Source organism: Ceratotherium simum, chromosome 17 (assembly GCF_057802395.1).
Source record: "Ceratotherium simum simum isolate JZ-2026a chromosome 17, ASM5780239v1, whole genome shotgun sequence".
NCBI lineage: Eukaryota > Metazoa > Chordata > Mammalia > Perissodactyla > Rhinocerotidae > Ceratotherium > Ceratotherium simum.
Window position 1 is genome coordinate 39821033 of NC_141916.1, and position 24773 is coordinate 39845805.

At 38.3% G+C, this 24773-nt stretch overlaps 1 long non-coding RNA gene across 8 annotated transcripts in view; it reads right to left on the reverse strand.

Moving 5' to 3' along the window:
- Positions 1 to 24773, reverse strand: part of LOC147914780 (uncharacterized) — a 49025-nt gene that overhangs the window by 12296 nt on the left and 11956 nt on the right. For 5 of the 8 annotated variants that reach the window (XR_015554978.1, XR_015554980.1, XR_015554983.1 and 2 more), the window contains one exon: positions 22917 to 23728. This is a non-coding gene — a long non-coding RNA (uncharacterized LOC147914780). Of the gene's footprint in view, positions 1 to 18802; positions 20404 to 20651; positions 20737 to 22916; positions 23729 to 24773 lie in introns of those variants that run through there. The other 3 variants (XR_015554982.1, XR_015554979.1, XR_015554981.1) reach the window with 3 other exon arrangements.

The following is a 24773-nucleotide window of genomic DNA, read 5'->3' on the forward strand; positions in this document are numbered from 1 at the left end:
AATGGTCAAAAACAAGAGATTGTAGCTGAATTCATAAAAGTCTGAATAGTGTGGAATACCCTATAGACCGCCAGGGGGAAGCTTAATGGTCTCTGGGGTCATCAATCCTACCTCATTAGAGCTAGGAACCTCCTGGCCTACCTCCTTCATTTTATAATAACAATACCTGATGTTGACTGAATGCAATCTAACATCAGGCTTGAAGTAAACAGTACTTTATTTATAAGGTAAATAATAATTTGAGGCAAATGATATCTCTATGAGATACATATTTTACAGGTGAAAAAACTCAAGGATAAGAGAAATTAAGTCACTTGTCAGAGATGAGACAGCTAAGTGGCAGAGCTGGGAGGTGAATGTAGGACCAGCCATTCCAGCGCCATGCTCTTAAGCAGTTTGCTCTACTTTCTCCAACGGGAAGGAGATAGGACCCAGCTGGGGCCAAGAACGGTTAAGTACTTTCCAAATAAGTGCTTGGAAAGATCTATCTAATACCATAAAAATAAAAAATAAGTACACCAAATTGCTCATCAGAAAGATGGTATGGAAACTGAAACACAACTGAATAACAACTTACAAAAAAATCCACCTTTTAACATTATTTTAAAATTTCACTGAGATGTTTTGAATAATTGAAGATGCAATCTCAAGATATCAGTGTTAGTTATCTTTATGTTAAGTGTTGATGTGGAAGAAATGACATAATTTTTTTCACTCACTATTAATGAAAAAACATTAAATTATAGTTTTGTGTAGAGGAAGATTTTAAGAGGTAGTGATTAAGACAGCATATTCTGGAGTTAGCTGGGCTGAGTTGAATCCTGGTCCCAAGACTTACTGGCTATGTGACATGTTGTCTTAGTCACTGCTGTATCCTGAACGCCTAGCAAAGGGTCTGACACTTAATAAACTGATAATAAAAGTTTGTTGAATTTTTAGCACTTAATTCATTTTTCCAGAAAATGAAGACTTGGTCTCTCTCTCTCTCTCTCTCATACACACACACACACACACACACACACACACACACACACACACACAATCAAGGTTTTTTAGAGGATAGTGTAGCATACCATTTCTACCCTTTCTCTTTCTTGGTCATTTTTGAGAACAGCTGCTTCTCCTAGGACAGCGACATCTGTAGAACAACACTAAAGCCATGTTATGAGTATTTTAACCAGAGGTTCTATGGGCGCATGTAAGAAATTCATATTTTGAAGTCTAAAATAGCCAGTTTGTCTACTTTGATCACATTAAATGACATATTTCACTCCACTTTGTGCTCCGTGGACCTGTCTGATTAGAATGGCTTTGGCTAGCATTTATTTTTCTGAAAGAAGCAAGAGAAGTTGAGGAGCTATTTGGATGGTATCTCAGATGACCTAAGAAATACAAAATTCCTTAAACAGGCTTTGATATCTGCTCCTCTGAGCACAGGCAACATTCAATAAAAATAAAAAATCATACAAGAAGAAACTAAATCTTCCAAAGCATCCATAATCACCAAGATGCATAACTAACATAATGCCCTAAATTATACAGAAGACAGGAAATGGAGAAAGTTCTACGTAGTGGAACGTGAATTATTCTTAAGACTTTTGACTGCCTACTTTAAATTTGTATTTTCTTTTTATTGTAAGTCCAATTATAATTAGACTACTCAATTCCCCTCCAATAATACAGACTAAGAGACTTTTGTTAACATCCTAGCATTATTACTAGCAAGCTGGACGATTTAGCACAAATAATTTGATCTTCCTCAACTCCACTTTCCTGGTGTTTAACTGAAACAGTTGGAATAGATAATTCCTAAAGGCCTTTTTAGTTCTAAAACACTATGAATTATTAGGTTAATAACAAAAATGAGATCTAGAAGACAAGCTGTGTTATAAATACTCATTTAATGCTTTAATTCATTTCTTCAAGAATAATGGTCAATATTTATTGAGCCAAGCACTTTTCTAACACTTCATATGTATAAACACTTTTAATCTTTCCAACATCCCCATGAGATAAGCACTATTATTGTCCCAGTTTTACAAATGAAAAAACAAAAACACAGTGAACACAAAGCTAGGGGTCAAGCCGTGTAGCTGGGATTCAAACCCAGGCCATCTGGCTCAGACTCCGCGTGGTGAAGCACTCTGCAATTCTGCTAGTGAAAATTTCAAAACACTCGTCCTAATCCAGAGAGGGAAAGACTCCACCCCTGGCTATCATAGCAGTTGGTAATGATTCCATCAGGGCAGAATGTCATGTCTTATTAGAAATGCTTTTTCTGGTAGAGAAAAGTATTTCGAAGGTTAAAGTTGATTTTTCCCCCCAGAGAACTGTGTATATAGCCCTAGCTCCTCCGACCTTTTTAATATTTTTGCTAGTTTTTAAATTACATAGTCTGCGGGGATTTAAAAGTAGTGCTGATATATCAATATCTTGTTCTTTGTGTCAAGACTTGTAAAAATGAATGCTGTATAATTATCACAATCCTGTAATGCCTGTAAGTGTTGTGTGTATGTGTGTGTGTGTGTGTAATAAATATGAATTACTAAAGAGAGTAGAAGTCAGCTAAAGTGATGGCCTATTATCAGCAATTCCTGAAGAAAAAAATAGATCAGTGAGGTTTTATGTATCTATGTATGTTGATAAGCTTGTATGTACTTAATAGGACACGTTCATATGGCCTAATTCACATCAAGTCAAAAATGTGTGGTGAACTTATTATGTGACAGTGAACAGGGGTTTCTGCCATTTTGACAGAGGACCAGGGTTATATGAAAGAACTGGAATGATGGTCCATCTCTGGAGAAAACCCTACGTAGAAATTAAAGAGCTGCCTAATCTCTCTTTACCGCCTGCATTGTGGGCAATGACTGTGCTGTTGATGCATGGAGGCCATGAACGATAGAAGGAAGGGAAATTTCAGTCAGTGATGAGAGGGGTTATATGCCTCCATCACACAGCTCCCAAAAGGCGGAAAAACCCCACATTTTCTACTGAGAAAAACGTGTAAAAAGCACATAATCAACCAAATAAATTATGAAACATAAACTATGGTCATATTGTTCATAAGTGAAAAAGTGATGATTATAGAAATTAAGATAAAAAAGAAAACCTTAGCAACACTAAGTCCAAATAATCTACTTCCTCTCTTGATATTTTAGTAACACAGTATCTATCATTATCTTAATGAATGTGTACAACATGCAGTGTGTCCACTCAATAACCACAATAAATGTTTTAAAATAATGTACTATCAATTATGATTTGTCATATGCTTTCACTCTCCTGGGTTATTTCCTTCTGCCTAACATCCAAAAGAGATAAGAGAAATTCCAGAGGGTGCAAGACCACATATTGTATGATTCCATTTACATGATGTACAAAAAGGCAAAATTAATCTGCAATTAATTTTAGGCTAATAATGGAAGGGAGCGTAGAAGAAGCTTCTAGGGTTCTTGTAATGTTCTGTTTCCTGGTCTGGTTGCTGATTACTGGATGTGTTTAATTCATCAAACTGTCATGATAAATAAACAAGCTACAAACTAAGATAAAATATTTGCAAATCACATAAAAGACTTGTATCCAGATATTAACAATTCTCAAAGTTCAATAATAAGAATGTAAATAACCCAATTAAAAGTATGGACAAAATATTTGAACAGATACTTTACCGAATAACATATACAGATGGCACGTAAAAAGATGCTCAACATTACTCCATTAGGGACATGGAGATTAAAACCACAACAGGATACCAATACACATCTATTAAAATATCTAAAATTTTGAAAACTAACCATGTCAAGTGTTGGCAAGGATGTGAAGAAACCAGAATTCTCATATACTGCTGCCGTGAATGTAAAGTGGCACAACTACTTTGGAAGAAAAGTTTAAAATTTTTTTTAAGTTAAATACACATCTATCCTATGATCAAGGCATTCCACTCCTGGGTATTTACCCAAGAGAAATGAAAGCATATGTCCAAACAAAAACATATAAACAAATGTTCATAGCACTTTTATGTGTAATAGCTAAGAACTGAAAACAACCCAAATGTGCATCAATAGTTGAATGGATGAATAAATTGTGGTAGATACATACAATTAAATACTACTCACTCGGCCACAAAATGGAATGAACTATTGTTATACAACATAACATAGATAAATCTCAAAATAATTATGGTAAGTGAAACAAGCCAAACAAAAAAGAGTACATACTATATAATTCCATTTATTAAAAAGCCTAGAAAATACAAACTAATCTACAGACAGAATGCAGATCACTCTTCCTAGGAAGAGGAGAGGTTAGGATGGGATTGAAGGGATGGATTACAAAAGGGCATAGGGGATTTAAGGGGTGATGAATATATATGTTCATTATCTTAATTTTATTTATGGTTTCCCATGTATGCATATGTCAAAATTTATCAAGTTGTACTCTGTATTAGTTTTCTATTGCTGCATAACAAATTATCACAAACATAGTGGCTTAAAACAACACAAATTTAATATCTCACCATTTCCATGGGTCAAGAGTCCAAGTACAGGTTAACAGGGTCAGGATCTTACTAAACTGAAATCAAGGTGTCACCCAGGGCTGTGATCCCATCTGAGATTCAGGGTCTCAGAACTCAGTGTCATGTGGTTGTAGGACTAAGATCCCCATTTTCTTGCTGGTTGTCAGCAAGGGGTTCTCTTGGCTCCTAGAGGCTGCCCTCAAGTTCTAGCCGTGTGTCACTTTCACAACATTGAAGCCTTCTTCATCAAAGCAAGCAGAGAATCTCCCTCCAGTCTGCTCTGATGGGGTCTTATATAAGATAACCTAATCAGGAAAGTGATGATCCCACTGTATTCACAGGTCAAAGGAAGGTGTCTTAATCAGCTATGCTACCATAACAAAATACCATATGCTCAGTGGCTTCAACAACAGAAACTTATTTTTCTCACAGTTCCGGAGGCTGGGAAGTCTGACATCAAGATACACACTGATTTGGTTCCTGGTGGGAGCTCTCTTCCTGGCTTGCAGATGGCTGTTTCTTGCTATGTCCTCACTTGGCCTTTCCTCTCTCTCTCTCTTCCTCTTCATAAAAGGCCACTAATTCCATCATGAATGCCTCATCCTTATGACCTAATCTAACCCTAATTAGCCAGCCCGGGTGGGTCTAGTGGTTAAGATTCGGCACTCTCACCACTGATGCCTTGATTTATCTACAGGCTGGGAACCACACCACCTGTCTGTTAGTTGTCATATTGTGGTGGCTGTGTGTTGCTGTGATGCTGAAAGCTATGCCACCAGTATTTCAAATAAAAGCAAGGTCACCCGTGGTGGACAGGTTTCAGCAGAGCTTCCAGACCAGACAGCCTAGGAAGAAGGACCTGGCCACACACTTCTGAACAAATTGGCCATGAAAACCCTATGAATAGCAGCGGTATATCTATGCAATGAGCATTGATGACATAGCACCGGAAGATGAGAGAATGTCACAAAAAAAAGACCAGGTGGGGTTTCTCTCTGCTGTACACAGAGTTGCTGGGAGTCAGAATCGACTGCATGGCACTAACAAAAATCCTAATTGCTCCCAAAAGCCCCATCTCCAAATACTATCACATTAATGGTTAGAACTTCAACATATCAATTTTGTGGGGACATATTCAGTCCATAACAGAGGGGATTATACAGGGTGTGTACACCAAGGAGTGGAAATCTTGGGAGACATCAGAGTTCTGCCTACCATATAACTTTTAAACATGTGCAGTTTATTTTATGTCAACAGAAAACATTAATGTAAAAAAAGAGGAAATGATATAAGGGAAAGAAAATTAGATTATCATTAGACTTTATTAAATAATGTTCTATGCTGGAAAAAAATAGAGCAATACTAAAGATACTGAAAGAGAATATGTGAGTTATGGGTTTTATAGCCAACAAAACTCACTTTCAAATACAAAAGGCATAGGCAAATTTTTATCAACATGTCAAAACTCAGGGAATATTGTTTCTATTTTCTTCTTTAGCAATCTCCTACAGAATGTACTTTACACTACCAAAACGAGTACAGAATTATCAACAGGAGGACTGATGATGAGTATTAAACATACAGCTAATTGTAGAAGGACACTAACTAAGGAATAAAGGAAGAGAGTATAGTGTAAAATGCCTTTATATTTAAACAAGGTAGTGGAGTTTTAAAAAATGGGGTATAAGGTGTAGAACATATTTCAAAAATACTTGAAGAGTTCTCAGTAATTTTTAATCAGGGTGGTTTTTAGTGTGCTTATTTTAAGACTATTATGTTTGTAACATGGGATAAAGTAATAGAGTAATTATGGGAAATTCTCTTTATTATCTCCTGTGTTCATGAGAACCAAGATTCTTGATGTGGAAGAAATTGGTTACAGTTTAAGTAAAAACAAACAAACATAACCCACGCTTATATGGTCATTTAATTTTTGACAAAGGAGGCAAGAATATACAATGGAGAAAGAACAGTCTCTTCAATAAATAGTGCTGGGAAAACTGGACAGCCACATGCAAAAGAATGAAACTGTATCATTATTTTAGACCATACACAAAAATAAACTCAAAATGGATTAAAGATTTGAACGTAAGACCTGAAACCATAAAACTCCTAGAAGAAAACATGGGAGGTAAGCTCCTTGGCATAGGCCTTGGCAATGGTTTTTTGGATTTGACACCAAAAGCAAAGGCAATAAAAGCAAAAATAAACAAGTGAGACTACATCAAACCTAAAAAGCTTCTGCCCAGCAAAGGAAACCATCAACAAAATGAAAAAGCAACCTACCTAAGAGGAGAATATATTTGCAAATCATATATCTGGTGAGGGGTTATTATCCAAAATTTATTATATAAAGAACTCACATAACTCGATAGCAAAAAAAACTCCCCAAACAATCCAATTAAAAAATGAGTGGAGGATCTGAATAGACATTTTTCCAAAGAAGACATCAGATGGCCAACAGGTACATGAAAAAGTGCTCAACTTCACTAATTGTCAGGGAAATGCAAATCAAAACCACAATGAGATATCTGTTAGAATGGTGATTATCAAAAAGACAAGAAATAATAAGTGTTGGTGAGGATGTAGAGAAAAGGGAACCCTTGCGCATTGTTGGTGGGAATACAAATTGGTGCAGCCACTATAGAAAACAGTTATGGAGGTTCCTTAAAAAATTAAAAATAGAACTACCATATGATCCAGCAATTCCACTTCTGAGTATTTATCTGAAGGAAACGAAAACACTAATTTGGAAAGATATCTACACCCCCATTTTCATAGTGGCAGTATTTCAATAGCCAAGATATGGAAACAATTTTGAATTAACAGATAAAGAAAATGTAGTATATACACACAATGGAATATTATTAAGCCATAGAAAAGAAGGAAATCTTGCCATTTGCAACAACATAGATAGACCTTAAAGTCATTATGCTAAGTGAAGTAAGTCAGAGAAAGACAGATACCTTATGATCTCACTTCTATATGGAATTTAAAAAAACTGAGCTCATAGCTACAGAGAACAGATTGGTGGTTGCCAGAGGTGGGGCATGGGGGAAGTCGATGAAGGGAGTCAAAAGGTACAAACTTCTAGTTATAAAATAAATAAGTCCTGGGGATGTAATGCACAGCATGATGACTGTAGATAATAATACTGTATTCTATATTTGAAAGTTGCTAATAGACTAGATCTTGAAAGTTCTCATCACAGGAAAAAAAATTGTAACTAGCCTTATTGTGGTGATCATTTTGCAATATGCACATATATTGAATCATTATGTTGTACACTGGAAGTTAATATAATGTTATATGTTGATTAGAACTCAATAAAAAATAAATAGAAATAAAAATAAATAAATAATAAATAAAATTCATTTTATCAATTAAGCTATGGGCTAAGCTGCTATAACAAAAGGACCCCAGAATACAATGACTTAAACAATAGAGAAGGCTCTTTCTTTTTCGTAGTAATAGTGGAGGTAGGAAGTCCAGGGCTGTTATCGTGGCTCTGCCATCTCCAAGCATCTGGCTTCCATTTCTAGGTCCAAGGACATTGCTCCAATTTTCCTCAACTTGTAGTCTGGAGGAAAGGAGGAAAGGACCAGAGGAGGGCATGTATATTTCTTTTAAGGACACGATCTTGAATAGCATTTCTCGACCTTGACACTGTTGATTTTCTGGGCCAGATAATTCTTTTTTGTGGGGACTGTTTTGTGCGTTGTAGAGTGTTTAGCAGCATCCTTGGCCTCTACTCACTAGATACCAGTAACACGCCCCCAGTTCATAACACCCCCCCCCCCAGTATCACCCATTTCTGGTGATAATCAGAAATGTCTGGGGGAGATGGGGCAAAATCACTAATCTAGAAAAAAGACATGTTACTTCTGGTGTTATCTGTCACTTAGAACTTAGTTATATGGTCATAACAAGCTAGGCAGCCATTACCCAAGTAAAACTTGAGAGTTCCATTATAAAGAAAGAGAACAGGAAAGTTTGGGGACAACTAGCAGTCTTCACATCCATTTCAGGCACATGGACTGTCAAATTACTGAAGTCCCACCTCATATCTGAGATGCCGGGCTAGAATGCACAGTGCGGCTGGCTGTGGAGGGAAGGGAGTAAGGGTGGTCACCACTAGGAAGAATTTCTGGGGGCCTCGGCTAGAGCCCAAAAAAAAGACTTATAATGCATGGTTTAAAAGAGAGAGAAGAAAAACAAGAGAAATCTGGTTCCAAGTCTAAGGAAATCTAGGAAGGGAAAATCCCAGTTTCCCACCCACAGCCCAGCCTTTGGAGTGAAGAATTAGATCAGTTTCATACAAGAGTTTTTAAAAAATCAAATCACAACAAAGTTGATCTGGCTTTTCTTCGAACGTCCCAGATTACCGAAAAAATAAAAATAAAAAACCAAAAACCACACACACACACACACACACACACACACCCCTCTACACCTAAATTTTAGTTGGAAATATATCCTTATGAACTATTTTATATGTATACGTATGTGCATGCATATATGAGTATATGCATATATATGTGTATGCATATGTGTGTATACACTCATATATGTATTTCCTCCCTTTTTCCACCCTTCCCACAAGAGGTCTTCTGGCTACATGGTCCTGACAAGACAATCACAAGAGTCAGTTGTACATAATTCCTTGTGAAGGACGGATATTCAGGTTTCTTTCCACTAAGCCCAGCTATCTCCTCATATGAAGTGACAATCAGGCTTTGCATCCCTCAGTGATAACACTGTCTCAGCTCCCCATCTCCTGTGGGGAAATTCTTGGGGAGGAAAAAGCATCTACCCACCTCCCTGAAACAGTATTTTTCCGACTTTGGGCTGTCTAAATCTGAATTTAGGAAGAAAAAATTTCTAATTCTGCAAGAATTAGAATTAGGTGTGTGTTCAACCAACACACACGATTTATATTACTAATTAAAATGCTTAACACCTCCATCTGAAAGTACTGCATTTTGGTTCTTTCACTGGATTTCAGAGCTTCTGTAAGAATAATGTGTAGGTGATCAATCATCCTACATCCACATCAGGAAACTCCTGGGTGAGAGGGAAGATCTGCCCCAAAGGCAAATGCCTGCATTGCTACCAGAAGATAAAAAATACTCACCAACTCCCAGACGGAAAGTTTTGGAGCTTCACCACGTTCAAGTCCGGAAGCTATTGAGCCCTCGACATTTTAGAATAAGGCAACCCAAGGCTTTCATTGAACAAGTACAATTTAGTCACACAGGTTTGCCAAACTGCCATGTGGTTTTTGAGTTCCTAATACCTCAGATGTCCCCAAGCAAATTTTTAAAACACGAGTTATTCCTTCAAAATGCCAAGATTCCATGGGAACGTTATCCTCTATTTCAAAAGTAAAGCTTCAAGCTATTCAAAAATGAAGTATCAATCAGTCAGTGCTGAAACTGTAGGGCTGTGGCTCTTGCCTTTAGAAATCTGTGCCTTTCCAGAATGTGAGGGCTGTGAAACCAGATTCCCGCTCACAGAAATATGTGATAGAGCTTGAAGCTCTTTAGCAGAGACAGAAATTAGAGGCTCCTCTAAGACATAGGCTTTTAGAACATCTTCTATATTAAAATGTGCTCATAAGTCCCTCTGACCCTCGTACGGAACAGAACATCTCAAAGCACTGACCTGTTCATCACATTATTTAATCTTCACTAAATTATTCTAATTAGTAGCATTGTTTCTTGTTCAGTTAAGGAAAGAAACTTATTTCTTTAGTCCTGTCTGCTTCTATTTCTCCCTCCTTCCATTTCACAAATTCAGTCCAGTTTTTTTTTTTAATATAAAACAGGTCTTTTTTTTTTTTTTTGCAGGGGAAGATTCACCTTAAGCTAACATCTGTTGCCAATCTTCCTCCTTTTTTCTTCCTCCCCACCCCACCGCCAAAGCCCCAGTACATAGTTGTGTATAGTTGTGAATTCTTCTGGTTCTTCTGTGTGAGCCACTACCACACATGGCTACTGACAGGCGAATGGTGTGGTTCCACACCCTGGAACTGAACTCAGGCCACCAAAGCAGAATGTGCAGAACTTAACCGCTAGGCCATCAAGGCTGGCTCTTGGTCCAGTTCTGAGAGTGCACCTAGTAGGTAAATGCCCATGGAAGTGTTTTAAAATGCTGTAATAGGCACAAGAAGGAAAAATTCTTTTCCCCATTAGATTGCCATCGGGAAAATTCCAAACCAAAGTGAGACACGGAAGTGAATGTTGATAGAGTGAACTTCTGGGAGCAACAAATGTGACCTTTGCCTCTTTGCAAGTCAAGCTAGAATCATCCTGGGGGCAGATTGAGAAAGAGGGAAAGAGAACTCTCCGTTGCTGAGTCTTGCATGCATGGCTGTACTTCATAGGCTTTATCTCAATGAATCCCCATGTGGGCATTCTTATCCCCATCTTACATATGAGGGTGAAAAACATGCCCATATCCATGTATCTGGTACATGAAAGCACATATATCAAACCAAGATCTATGGATTATAATTTTAAACATAAGTGTATCTCACTGATAAAACCTGTGTTCTGCAGTCTGTAGCCACACCCTGGGTAGCTGAGGAAGCCCAGAAAATTACCCTTCTCTGCTGCAGGTAAATCATATCAACTAATCACTCCAGGCTATTGAAAATGGTCCAGATAAACCTCACTAACTAAAAATATAATGGACAAAAAAACCCTATCCATTTCAAGCTATTTTTCCGTGTCTCTTGAATTTTTGAGTGTGAATGTTTGGTTTAGAAACAGCCTCATCAAGCCAAGTTTAAAGAAGTACGTCCAAGCAGCCTTTTGGTTCAGCAAAATTATAGGGTTTTTTTTTTTTCTTCAATCTTTAGAAGGTTTTCATAGCTATTTTTAAGAAATAGGGAAAAAAAGTTACACAAGAAATTTTGCTTCCCAAGCTGAAACATGTGCTTGTGAATCTCGGATAGTTGAGCAAGGAAATTATTCTTGGGAAAAAGATTATCTGAGAAAGAAAATATGCCTTATTAAGGCAAACTGAGTAAGGAAGGTGATGATTAAGTGGAGTAGAGACCAGGGTCGTGTAAGGTCCCACTTCACCTTTGGAGAACCTCACTCTCTCATCCTTAGTGGAGTCGTGCCTAGTATGGCACAGGGTTGCTTATGACAGGTGATTCTTGAAGTCACAACCCTGCACCACACCCCAAAAGACCTCTCTCTATCTTCCTCCTTCCCCCCCCCCCACACACAGTTTTACATACACATTTTATGTATACAAACCAAGATAATCTTTTATCATTTACCAGAGGCATTTATTACTTAAGGGCATTCCAACGCCCACACAAGATCACTTTATTTCCTGTGCTCGCCTCAATGCACATTTTTCTACTTTTTTAAATTAGGGAACTGTGACTCGAGCATGCTGACTTGTCATAGGAAATACAGTGGGAATCTTTAGCTATCACTTTTAACTTAAAACCATTGATTCATTTCTAGAATAACATTAAGCAGGAGAATAATGAGGAGGAGGAGGAAGGAGAGGAGAAGGAAGGAGAGAAGGGGGGGTGGGGCGGGGGGAAGAAATGAATAAATGGGTTATCACTGCCATCTGGTGGCAAAGATGCAAAAATACAGGAGATACATTCTGAGAGATCAACAACTTAGTTTGGGAAGTGCATTGTTTTATAAAATGTCAAGAGAATGTTTAATTCCAAAATGATTACCAGATGTTTTACGTTACTTATTTGACCCAGACTAGTTGGAATTTGAGCTGTTCTCACTCACATTTTTTCCCCTTAATATCCTGGAATAAAAAGGTGTTCAGAGTTTTCAGGCCCAAGGACCGCCGAAAAGGTTTAATGAGCATTGCATCCATTTCACCTCCCCATGGGACTCTGCCCCAAAACTCTCAATCCAGAAGAACTAAAAAGTTGAAAGATATGTAGGGGGTGTAACTTTCAAAGGGGACATATCAACACCTGTTTGCATCTATCAGGTTAGTACCGGTATATTTCCTAGGAAGATGTCAACGTGATAAAATCAGGCAAAATTCAGGATACAAACGTCCGAAGCTTCTGTCTTACGCCAGTCAACATGGATTCGCATTACCCAGCATGCTAAACCCCGTATAGAAAATCAAACTTTTATTATACATATGCACGATTTGTTTGTTTCAGCCTTCAAGTCTTCATACTTTTTTTCTTTCCACCTATTTTTCCTTCCATACTCTCCGAGGCAACTACTTGAGTCCTTGCCAAATTTCCAAACCGAGCACCTTGAAAATACTTCAAAGATTATCTACACATGGTTCTGATCACTCTAATTATCATTTTGCTTTTTATGTGTCAGGCACTCAAACATTTTCTACATATATTATATTTTCAAATCCTCAGAAAAACTTGAGGAATTATTATCCCTGTCTAAGAGTTGACACATCTTGGCTCAGAGCAGTAAATAACTTACCCAAGTCTACACAGGGAGTGAGGGAAGAAACCAGGTTTTGAAGAAAATTCAGTCTAATTTAAAGATTAAACTCATTCCTTCCTTCGTAATCACTCTATCAGTTCTTTAGCACACATAGACATGCATGCATACAAATGTGCATGCACACACACACAGCTTTGTGTAACTGATACAATGACACATTTGCATTTAATAATATTAACAGGACATATATATTCTTATATCACTTTCCTGTGCAATTGGATCCATTTCCCTCAATGGGCTGTGAGTGATTTGAAGTTAGAAATAATACTTGACATTTCCTTTTAGCAACTCCAGAGAGCCCACATTAGCAAGTGATATGGTCTCTTGATTTAAGCGTGTGGATTCCAAAGTCAGACTACAATCTACCACATACCAACTGTGGTGTGGGAAAAGGTGCTTGACATTAGACCTTCAGTTTTGTAACTCTGAAATACTGATAAGGCTTTTCAAAAATTAGGTGAAATATCTATGAAAAGAGCTTAACTAGTATCATGCCTGTTATATGTTAATCACTCAGTAAAGGTTAGTTTTTATTATTTCTCTCCTTTCTACACTGAATATTCAATTCAGATTGTTGACTAATTGTTTTCAGTGATATAGCCATGTTTTCTTGATAGAAAAAGAAAAGAGCTCTTATTTATCCTCAGAATATAATATTGGATGACTCTGAATGCAAACTTTAGAATAACAGGGCAAGGCTCTTTATATGGGTAAATCATGTGCGATCTGGATAGAGCATCTTCAGATATCAGAAAAAGCAGAGGGCACCAGAATCCTGAATTTTCTAGCCTGGCAGTGACCACAAGGAAAGTTCGAAATGTGAAAGTGGCAGCTTTGTCAGTTTTCTCCTAGAGGGCTGCCTAAGACTGTCATGCTCCCTGCCCATCTCCAGTAAATCACAGTAACTAATTCTGCTCCTCTCAATTTTGGCTTTTTCTATGACTGTTCCCTAACATACAAACACAAAAAGGAATTGCAGCACAAAAACTATTAAACCTTGTAAATCCCAGAAATTGTCTCCAGATTAAACATTATACTTTCTGCTTTCTAGTTTTGCGAGAGAAGTAAAATAGCAGTTGCTGAGAGAGAATTCTTATATTTCTGAAACAATAATTTAAAGTGTTATTTTTGAGGAAAAAAGCAATTATTCCTCATCCTAGGAAATGAAAGGAATTTTTCCAAATTACTGTTTAAAGGGCGGTAGTTTTATAAAAGTTGTATGTAGTGTATGTGTATGTATTCAAAGGTAATATCTTTTTTTGTGTGTGTGTGAGGAAGATCAGCCCTGAGCTAACATCCATGCTAATCCTCCTCTTTTTGCTGAGGAAGACCGGCTCTGAGCTAACATCTATTGCCAATCCTCTTCCTTTTTTTCCCCAAAGCCCCAGTAGATAGTTGTATGTCATAGTTGCACATCCTTCTAGTTGCTGTATGTGGGACGCGGCCTCAGCATGGCCGGACAAGCAGTGCATCGGTGCGCGGCCGGGATCCGAACCCGGGCCGCCAGTAGTGGAGCATGCGCAGTTAACCACTAAGCCATGGGGCCGCCCTGGTAATATCATTTCTTAAACCACTGCCCCACTACCATGGGCACTGGTGCCCAGAGAATGCCAACCCTGCCAAGACCATGGCAAAGGTTACATACCTCAGGGACCACCAACTGAGATTAGAAAAAAAAATACAAAATCCTTTAACCTTTAATCCAGCAATCCCGCTTCTAGAAATCCATCCCAAAGATACACTAGCAAAAACAAAAAATACATTTGCTCAAGATTATTCATTGCAGCATTATTTATAATGTCAAAAGACTAGAAACAACGAAAATACCCATCAGAAGAGGACTGATTGGTTAAATAATATATCTTTACACAATGGAGTACTCTGTAGGGTTAAAAACGGAGTGAGAAATCTCTCTATGCATTTCTCTGAATCATGTAGGATATATTATTAAGAACAATCAAGTAGAGAAAAACTTGTATAGTATGCTGTCATTTATTGAAAAACAGGATACTTCCCCCAAATTATGAAAGACATTAAACATAGACACAAGAAGCTAAAAGAAGCAATAGTTTTATACATAATTTGTCCTTTTTCTACTAATTCTCGTATTCTTAGCCAGTTACAGGCACTTTATTCTATGGAGATCTGTGCACCCCAAGGCCAACTGCAGTCTGCAGTTGGCCACCTAGGTGGGTTTCAGCCGAAAAAAATCTCCTTGGTCCCATCCTGACTGATATTTGCATCCTCTGAGCATTAACAAGCCCCAGGTTTGAGGTTTATAGCAATTTTAGGTTCTATGTGATGCCCTTAGAGCTAAGGTGCACCAGGATGGTGGAGGAATAATAGCTCTTTCTCATTTAATTTGATGTGGAAATGAGAATGGAATATAATGCTATCAACAAAATTTTTGAGGTCTTCTAAAGGCACCGTCTTCCCTGACGGTTTTCACTGCAAGGCAACTGAACTGAGGAAGACTGAAGGGGGAGGCTGGCTTCAGAAACAGGGACTAAACAGTGTGAGATCTGAGATACTTAAGGGTGAAGATGCAAGAGAGCTTAAGTCAAGTAGAAAAGGACAAAAACAATGGGAATGGAGAGAACAACTGCAAATCTGGGATGTTGTTTGTCCCCAAGGGTTTCTTTATAAGGACACGAAACAAATTCCACTCTTGTGTTCAGGGCCAGTCGTAGAAATCGGGCCATAAAATAAACAGGATAAGACAAAGGGCACATTGCAACAGGAAGGTAGATGAAGGCAGATAGTTAGAGAATTTTGCAACAGCCCCACACACCTTGGCGAGAGTTGATACTTCCAAAACCCAGGAAGAGCTCCACGTGTGATCTCTGCCTGATTGGGAAGGAGGATGTACCTGGTGTGGTGAGGGGAGAGCACTGCCAGAAAACTGATGAGCAAAGAAATCGTTTTCACTGCTAGAATTAGGTCAGAGAACCTTAGAGTGAAGAGATTTGAGGATGAAGAGATCAGTGATGGCCTCCATTTGCTGCTTTTAAAAAGGTAGGGTGCTGTTAACATCATACACCATTCATCTCGTTTATCCAAAAAATCACATTCTTCAACCGTACACTCTTTGCCAATCCTTGTACTAGACCCAGGGAATGCAATACTGAGCAAAACAGGCATGGTTTCTGAGGATAGACAGTGTCTCTTCTTTATCTATCAGGAAGTCAGTTGCACAAAGATGTTCACTGAGAGGCCAATGGACCTTCCTAGGCTCACCTCTCTTAGCTTCTTTCACCAACAATCCTTCCGTGCTAACCCGTGGGAACCACATTTTAAAGTTGACAGAGTCCATAATGGATTAGTATACAGGAACAAAGGATACGAGATAAGGTCTTCTAGGGGCCAGAACTCTTTTTTTCTTCTCTCCAAAGCCCCAGTGCATGGTTGTACATCCTAGTTGTAAGACCTTCTAGTTCATCTATGTGAGCCACTGCCACAGCATGGCAACTGACAGACAGGTGGTGTGGTTCCATGACCAGGAAATGAACCTGGGCTGCCAAAGCAGAGAGCATGGAACTTTAACTACTAGACCATCAAGGCTGGCTCCCGAATTCTTTACTCCATAGAATTTGCTATATACAGAAATGAAAAAATTAAGTCCTCAAAAATTTAGTTTTCTAAATAGGACAAAATAGCTAAATAAAACTGTCACCATCCACTATACTGTCATTACCATAGTTACTTTAATTCAAAGATAGACAAGTCAAGGTTGGCATCGTCTGTTTCTATTTTGTCTAAGTTAGAAGAAAATTTATACTATGAAAAAAATGGCAGCATCAAAGAATGAATTCAATCAAGTCTGCTTTATTCCATATATATAAATGAATACATATAAAGTAAGTTGGCTCATAAAAACCGAGAATATTTTGTCACTGCAAAACTGGGATCAAAATTAAAAGAACTTAGAAAAAATAGCCCCACTTAACAAAAAAGGCACAATATCCAAGTACCATGAAAAAATCAGATTATGAATATTATGCTTGAATATATAAAAAACTCATCTTTTTAAAATTAATGAATAATTAAAATACTAAAATAAATGGGAAAGAGACAAAATATTTTAACTCTTCTGTTATAAAAACATAATTATTTATGTATATATTTTTCTTGCATAAGATAACTTTTATTTTTTGAATAAGTAAATGAGTTTGGTTAAAAAAAAAGTGAACAGTAGAAAAGTGGGTCTCCTCCCTGCTCCTTGTCACTTAGGTCCTGTTCCCAGAGGCAACCACTAAAACCAGTTGCTTGTGCGTCGTTGGGAAATATGCAGTGCGTGGACAAGCAAGGCTGCTATCAGCATATATATTCATGCTGCTGTCCTCTCGGCTGAGGCTGACACCTGTTCCGATTGCTCAGTGAATATCCCCCTGGGTACAGGCACGTGTATGTTTGCCTATGTGTATGACCTTGTTTCACAAACGTAGTACACTGTGGTATCATTTGCTTTGTTTACTTAATTTATGTGTGAGATTTTCCACGTGCATTCATGTAAGGTTACCTTGCCCTTTCAGATGGCTGAATGGCATTCCATTACGTGGATGTGTAATACTTTATTTAACCAGGCCTCTATTGGTGCACATCTCAGTTGTGTCTAAATCTTTGCACAATCTTTGCACTTTTTAGAAGTGAAAATGCTGTCTCAAATTATATTCATATTTTGCACCTATACTAAGGTTGCCAACTTGCCCTCCAAAGATGATGAACCAATTTCCCCTTCATCAGTAATATTAGCCCACCTAGTTCCCCTTGCTATCACCAACACACTGAAATATCAAAGTTCTTTATATTTCACCTTCCAAGATGTAAAAAGTGCCATTTCATTGTAACTTTAATTTTACTTTCTGTTTCTATGAGGGTATCTGGCATTTTAAAAGGAATATCAGTAAGAGTTTAGAATCACAAAATTTTGTCACTGTCTATTTCCTCAAAACTCTGTCCATCAGAGAGCTGTTAAATTTTAGTCTGGGCCTTTGCCTGAGAGATGATTTAGTGAGACCTCCTTGCTTAGCAGATAAAGCAAACGAGGCATAGCCAGGTGAAGTGGGCTGGCCTAGCGCAGAGCCAGGCAGTGGCTGCAACCCGGGGTCTTGTCCTGACATAAGGCCCGGTGCTCTCCTCACCATTACACTCAAGTTTTGTTTTATATCTTTATGTCACATATATGTTTTATATTATATCATTGCCAAGGGCTAAAGACTAAGTGCTGATACACAAAATGCTTTAATTTAATTCCAACCTTAATTTTACTTTATGTAATGCTTGCTTTCCAGAATGTTCTGAATTTCTGATTATTATTTTACTATAAAGAGCTGACCTGTAAGAGAGAAAAAGATGTATTCATCAAAGATATTTCCCTCAGAGTCAAATCAAGGGGGGACTGCTTTGTTTTTTAAGAAGTGAACTTTAACTTCTGTTTTTCCCATTTTATAACTCACCATAGCTCCACATCTCTATCAGGATTCACTGTGTTCTAGATTTTGTTACATTATTGAACAGGCAACACTAAATAATCAAAGATTAATTGTTTCTAATATTCCCTGTTTCACTCCATGATAGAAAGTCAGATACATCTCCATATGAAATCAAGGTGAGAAAATAGTTTAAAATACTCAGACTGTTAACACAATGTACTCTCTCAGGAATATGAATAAAATGGAAAATCTGTAATAAAGAAATATCATTCTTTTATCAGTGCCATAATTATTTTTTAGTGTCCCATCATAGGCTATGTTTATCAGAGAGAAGATTTTAAAGCCAAGTAAAAGATTTCATAATTTACAAAAGGCTCTTCCTTACGTGATATAATTTATTCTCACAACTCTGTGAGGTATTAATTGTTATCATCCCATTTTACAGCTGAGAAAACTAGGTACTCCAAAAATTGCCATCAAATGGCAGTGACAAAATATTTTGACAAAAACTGGACAATCAAAAAAGCAATACATGCTAAAGTTTATTTCCCTTCTGAAAAAGACATTACCAAGAACAAATCATCATTTCATTTTGCATTCAATTTTGGCTCCCAACTTACAGTTTTTGGCTTTTCACCACCTCTTACTTTATATCTTTCCATCTTTTTTTTCTCCTCATGAATTCAAGCCAGGTCTTCCTCATGATTAATCTGTTTGCTAAATATTGCAAAATTTTTTAAATCTTATCTTTAATACTCATGCCATTTCCTCTACAGAGGAAATACCCATGTTTATTATCTTCCTCAAGGTGGTTAATATGGATGAACTTATTAACTAATTGTCTTTTTCAATATCTATGGAATGATGACACTAATTTTCAAAATCAATGTACCCCACCGCGTCCACAGATGAAGCTACTCTGTTATCATTAGCCATCACCCATCACCACGAGCCAGATGCTGTAACCAACTGTCCTCTATTGTTACAATCGCGTATTGTCTTAAATAGATGATCATAAAAGTCATCTTTTTAGAAGAATTCTGATCTTTGAATGCTTATAGTATTTGGACTCAATTATAAACTTTAAAATGAGGGAGACAATGATGAAGATGAAAATGCCTATATAAAAATAGTAAGAATACCCAGACAGAGATTTAAAGATCCTTTGCATCCAGAGTTGATGACCAAATATTGTCAGGCTGGTCAGATAGGCCTGAGGTTCCCAGAACACATCCGGGAGCACAATCCCTTCTGTAACTATTCCAGCAGACGTGTTAACAAAGATCTCAGTTCCTGAAAGCCCAAATGCCCTAACACTTCAGTGTTGCTTTATGCCTTCCTCCACGCATCTTTTGGCCTTCTCTCTGGGCCTGTCCCTGCCTCACACAAATCTTCACCAAGAGAGCCTATGATCACCTGAGCTTTAAATAGATGATAGGAGGTATGAGGTCTAGATTGTACAAACTGAGAAGAACCTGAGGGCGGCTGGTCTACAGAAGTGACACCGGAGGCTTAAAGGACTTTCGCTCTGTTGATAGAGTCAACATCCCCTGGTAGAAACTGAGAAGCCATTCCTTATACACAAGGACACAGATAAACATTTTAAATACCTACACCTGTCCTTTCAGGTTGATTGGTTTGTTTTTGTCATTGAGATTAGGGAAGCCAGTAGAAGTTGGTGTTTAAAGATATCACTTAATCATTCCTTTGCAAAATCAGGGACGAGAAAACACAATTCTTTCTCTTGTTGGAAGTTGAGTGCTCTCTGGGCAGAGAGTGAAGAAAAGTCCTCTTTTTGCCACAAGCAAAATGGTGCCTGTGCCAGCTGCCTGTGTATGGTTCCTAGAAAAGATGTCAATCATATGGTCTTTAAAAAGCACTAACGACAGGCTTCTTGCGCGTGGCTTCTTCAACACTTTCTCTCTGGTGCTCCCCAGTCAGTGCTCCCTTTTATGACTGCATCTTGGGCCTGCTGAAGCTGTAACAGCAGCAGCAAATCAATAATCTAAGGAGTCTGGACTAAGATCCCAAATGCATTCCTCAATAAAAGCTGATTCAGACTTTCAAACCATTGTCCTTATACTTATTATTATCACAGTTTCTATAAATAACCATAATTTATTAAATGTAAACTATGTACTAGTTTTACATATATTAGCTCTAATCTTCAGAATGTTCCAATTTATAGATGAGTAAACTGAGGTTTACAAAGATTAAGCAATTTACCTAAAACCACAAAATTAGCAAGTGGCAGAGTCTTGATTGAACCAGATTTTTCTCAGTCCAAAACTCCTCTTAGCAACTCCGCTGTCTAATGAGAAGATAAGAAAAACATCAACAATTTTAAACTTAGTAAGAGTGATAATAAATACACATAAGTTAACAGAAAAATACAGATTGTCAGCACTACTGCTACATTTTCCTGTTCCCTTGGCTTCTAGCCATGATTGATTTGATGGGAAAGATAGAAAGAGATGAATGAGGTCAGACTGAATTAATTGAAAAGGCTGGGAGCTCTATTTTAATGTTGTGCGCAGCATTTCTAGCAAACTTCCAGTAGGTGGCAGTGTTTAAGGACGTTACTGACAGCCACAACTTGACAGCAGCTGTTGCTGTCAAGAGATTGGGTGTCAAACAAGAGTCTATAACGATGGCCAAAACTTGCATTTCCAGTTCAGGAAATGAATCCTGCTAATGGTGGCTGCAGTGTCAACAAAGCCTGACCCTGTATTTCACACATCGCCTAGAAATTTGAGACACAATGCAAAAAAATAGCCATTTAAATACTACTTTGTAGCGTAATCCACAAAGCCAGGGATGGAATTGGTGTTTGGAACAATTTCAAAGACCTTACACAGAATTCCCAAAATAAGATTAACCAAACTTACTGTAATTTATTAAAGCCGGTGTTCCGTATCTGCAAATTGAAGGGTGAACCCCAAATTAAACAATTTTCTGGAAATGATAATGCTTTAGCTCCTGAACCTTTTATGTATCTAAAGAATCATCAGCCAATTCCATTTCTCGTATTAAATATCTTTAGAATTCACATTCCTCTCAGAATTGAGGCTTCTTCCAAAGAGAGAAATTTATGTTTGCAAGGCACTTCAAATCAAAAATGCACAATATTCACATCTTCCTTTTTCTTTTTTCGCTATCTTTTTGTGCAAACTTGTTACTGCAATGTAATACACATAACGTGTACAAATCACAGGCATATAGATGATAAATCCTCACAAAGTAAACACTCCTGTGTAGCCAAAACCTAGATCTAGAGACTGAACATGATCAGAACCAGGCACCCCATCGTGACCCCTTCTAGTCACAACCCCCTATAACCACTATCCTGACTCCTAACACCATAGATTCACATCTAATTTTAAAATGTATAAATCATCTGGTATACTTGTAATAGATAGAAGCATAAATATATGCAGAGTAAACATAACTAACCAATGAAGTACCCACATCTTGAGTATGGTGTGTGTGTGTGTGTGTGAGAGAGAGAGAGAGAGAGAGAGAAAGAGAGAGAAAGAAAGACTTTTGGAAACAGCTGATGAGATATCTGGACTCTCTTGGAAAAATACACATGTGTACATATACACAATTTTATATTAAAATGCAGAGGTTTTATAGGTCTACTGAAAGTTTAGAAAGCCTTACATCAATGAATATGATTTTAGGCAGTGTAAAAGGGTAATTTAAAACTTTTCAGGAAATACGGAATGTTAGGAACAAAGGACATTGCCTGGTTTACACACACATGTGTGCGCGCGCACACACACACACACACATACAGCCTGAGTTCCTGAATTAAGTTAAGGAAGATGATGGGTCAAAAGTCATCATTAGCTACCTCACACTTACTGCTCTGACAACTCAAAATTGCTCATGGCTCCTAGCTCTTTGCTTCTGTTAGCCCCTCTGCCTCCCCTCCCTCCTCCTCCTCTCCTCTCCTCAGGTTGAGTTGAGGTTTATTCGGCTTGATCTTAGGAGTGAGTACAGACTTCCATTTGTCAGGACGGCTTGCCTGACAGCCTAAACCCTCTATGCTCCCAGATGAGGCCAGAGACCCAAAATATTCCCCGCTCATGAGAGCATCATTACATATGATCTCCAGACACTAAGCAATTTGAGAGCATGAACTGTGAGTTATTTAACTTTGTGTCCTTAGGTCTTAACACAGTGCCTGGAGCTTGGAAATGTTTTTGAATGAATGAATAAGTGCACATATACATATGATACAACCACTCAGTGTTTAATTAAATTCAGGTAGTTTGAAGTTCAGACATGTTTGAACTTGTTTTCAGGAGTACTTGAAACAATGTCACTGCCTATGAATAGTCTTGTTTAAAAGGAGCAGGTATGCATGAATAAATTATCCCATCTTCTCTCTTTCAGCAAAACAAACTCTGAGAGGAAAGGGGGCAGCTCTTCTGGGTAAGTCCCCAAGAGGTCAGTTTTTGGTAAGTGATTTTTTGTACTAAACGTTTCCTATTTCCTTTATTACACTTTTCATAATTATTGTTTAAATAGATATACACGCATATGGTGTAAAATTTTTTAAAGCTACCAAAACATATACACTGAAAAGTAAATTCTCTTCCTACCCTATCCCCAGTTACTAAATTCCCTCCGCACAAGCAACCACAATTAGCAGTATTCAAAGTCTAGGCATATAAAAATATTTTTATTATATTGTAAGATATACATTCAAGAGAAAGAATTTGCTTGTGGCTAAAATATGCTCAATCCTTGACAGCTACTGAAAAAAAGAAACAGTATGTTCTGGAGGCACTTCCTCACAGGCAGGCTGAGTCTGAGGTGCCTATCAGGATTCCAGGCAAATCTATCCAGGAGATAGCTGGAAGTAGAGGTCTGAGGCTTGGAGAGAGGTCTGGGCAGGAGGTGGAGATCACAGGTAAGAAATTGTTGATGCCATTGGAATGATGTAATAGCCCACACAGCATGGACAAAGTGGGGATGAGATGCTGATATCACACCATATCCTCAGAAGCACCAATATTGGGGACAGAGGCGAGAAGAAGAGCTAATAACCAAACCCAGGCGGGATCAGCTAAGGATTGTCTTCATCAGTTTGGGTTGCTATAACAGAATGCCATAGACTGAGTGGCTTATAAACAACACAGATTTATTTCTCACAGTTCTGGAGGCTGGGAAGTCCAAGATCGTGGTGCCTGCAGGTCCAGCGTCTGGTGAGGGCCCACTTCCTGGTTCACAGATGACTGCCATCCTCTGTGTCCTCACGAGGCGGAAGGGGTGAGGGAGCTCTCCGGGGTCTCCTTTATAAGGGCATGAATCACATTCATGAAGGGCTCCACATTCATGCTAATCACCTCCCCAAGGCCTTACCTCCAAATGCCATCACATTGGGGATTAGGTTTCAGCATATGAATATTGGAGTGACACAAACATTTAGTCTATAGCAGGGACAAATTAATAATGGTAGATTTTGAAACATCAAAGTAAGAGCAAATTTTCCCTTCTAGACACTTTAAATTACACTAATACGCAACGGAAAGGCCAGCCCTGTAGGATACTGAAGGGAGAAGGATTCAAGAAAGCGTTAATGAGTGAGAGATGCAAAAACATATTATCTATTAAATATTTATTGAATGGTTACTGTGTGCCAGGAATGCGGGAATATAACAATGAACAATACAGATTCTTGTTCTGTCCTTTTACAGGTTTATATCTTGGACCAGTTGTAACTCGAAGAGAATGCCCTAAGATGACCTTTCCTCCTCACACTAGTGGAACATTCAACGTAGAGACATCAGTCTCAGCTTGCCCTGATATGGAAATCATCCACTTGAGCTGAGGACGATTTTGAAAGGCCTGTAAATATCTATTGGCTTAACCTGCTCAAAATCTGTGCCTAGAAAGAGAGGCCAGGCATGCCACAGGGGAAGCTTGCTGAAACACATCAAAGAAGAAGTCAAAGACAAGACAAAGATGAAGGAGGAGGATGAGGACAAGGACGAGGGTGAGGAGGATGAAGAGAGAAAAGAAGTAGCAGCAACAGGGGCAACAAAAGGGTCTGAGGCTTCCACGTGTTCATATAATCTTCATTCATTCATCCATTTAAAAGCAAAAATAGGGCCGGCCCCGTGGCTTAGCAGTTAAGTGCGTGCGCTCCGCTACTGGCGGCCCGGGTTCGGATCCCGGGCGTGCACCAACGCACCGCTTCTCCGGCTATGCTGAGGCCGCGTCCCACATACAGCAACTAGAAGGATGTGCAACTATGACATACAACTATCTACTGGGGCTTTGGGGAAAAAAAAAGGAGGAAGATTGGCAATAGATGTTAGCTCAGAGCAGGTCTTC